Source organism: Myotis davidii, unplaced genomic scaffold (assembly GCF_000327345.1).
Source record: "Myotis davidii unplaced genomic scaffold, ASM32734v1 scaffold424, whole genome shotgun sequence".
NCBI classification, from domain to species: Eukaryota; Metazoa; Chordata; class Mammalia; order Chiroptera; family Vespertilionidae; genus Myotis; species Myotis davidii.
In genome coordinates this window covers 328,049-329,721 of record NW_006295827.1, presented here as the reverse complement: position 1 = coordinate 329,721, position 1,673 = coordinate 328,049, and positions in this window count along the sequence as shown.

The window sequence follows — 1,673 nt, the reverse complement described above, 5'->3', positions numbered from 1 at the left end:
GAAAAGAAAGAACATTCAACAAACCACCTACCCCAGCCCCCACTTGATTGGTTGATTTAAAACACATACACTGGGCTTTCAGAATGAGGCCCTACTGATGACAAAGTGATAAAAGAAATCTTCCACTTCAAACAGGGGTCCCGTCCATCCACCCCTCTTACTTTTCAAACCAGGAGAAAATGATCAGACACCTCCACACCCCACCTGTTAACCCCAAAGTAGGTGCCACCAGAATTTCACCTTAATTCTTAATGCTTAGGTGAAATTCCTCCAAATTTAAGAATGCTTACCAGTCTTCTGGCTGCCACCCAGATCCAAAAAATTAGATACCTGTCAGCTTCATTGACTTTTTATTAAGGGAGCAAGCGTTCAGCAAGCATGTACTTCTGTAGAGGAAATTTAAACCAGACACCCAGCCCTGCAGACAACTCATTATTTTTTTAAGAGGGGCAGGCCTCAGAACCGTCCAATGGGGCGACCCTACCCCTACAGGTCACATTCTGCATTGTCATGCACAGAGAGTTGCCCAGGAAATTCTGCTCAGAGACAGCTGTGTCACTTTTCCTAATTTAACAATTATTTTATTTATATATTTTAATTTTTATTAAAGTACAGTTGGCATACAATATTATATTAGTTTCAGGTGTACCATAGTGATTCAACATTTATATACCTTACAATGTGATCACCACACTAAGTCTAGTAACCATCTGTCACCATGCAAAGTTATCACACTATTATTGACTATATTCCCCTTCTCCTTTTTTACCCATTCTTCCACCCTCTGCCCTCTGCAACCATCAGCTTGTTCTTTGTTTCTAGGACTCTGTCTTAGTTTTGTTTGGTTTGTTCATTTGTTTCATTTTTTTTAAATTTCACATGTTAAATGAAACCATACCATATTGTCTTTCTCTGTCTGACTTATTTCACCTAGCATAATGCCCTCTAATTCCATCCACATTGTCACAAATGGCAAGATTTCATTCTTTTTATTGCTGAATAATATTCTAATTCCGTGTTGTATAGTAATTTGGATAGCTTTTGTTTTTATAGTCTTAAAATAATTTTTCTAATTTTCTAGTTATAAAACAACCATAATATTAAGTTTAAAATTTTAGAAAATATTGAAAAAAAAATTAAAACCACCTGCAATCCTCAAATCCAATGGTAACTACTGATAAGATTTTGCTGCATTTATTCCTCCCCCCCTTTTATTTCCCCCTAGCATTGAATGGGATTTTAAAACAAATTTGGAACTATGCTTAATATTATCCTAGGATAGTTTTTTGCATATTTATCCTTCAATTTAAACATTCCCCTCTGCAACAATTTACACTGAAATTTTTCAACTTCGGTGGTCGATATTTTTACATAAAATTTTATTGTGTTTACTACTCTTTTCTTAGCATTGCTTGCTAGAAATGAGATTACTGTGCCAAAAAGTAAAAAACATTTTTGTTGTTGTTATTCCTCACCCAAGGATATTTTTCCATTGATTTTTAGGGAGAGTGGAAGAGAGAGGGAAAGCTAGAAACATTAATGTGAGAGAGACACATCGATTGGTAGCCTGCCTCCTGCATGAGCCCTGACCAGGGCCTCGGCCAGTGAGGAGCCTGCAACCAAGATACATGCCCTCGACCAGAATCGAACCCAGAAACCTTTGATCTGCAGGC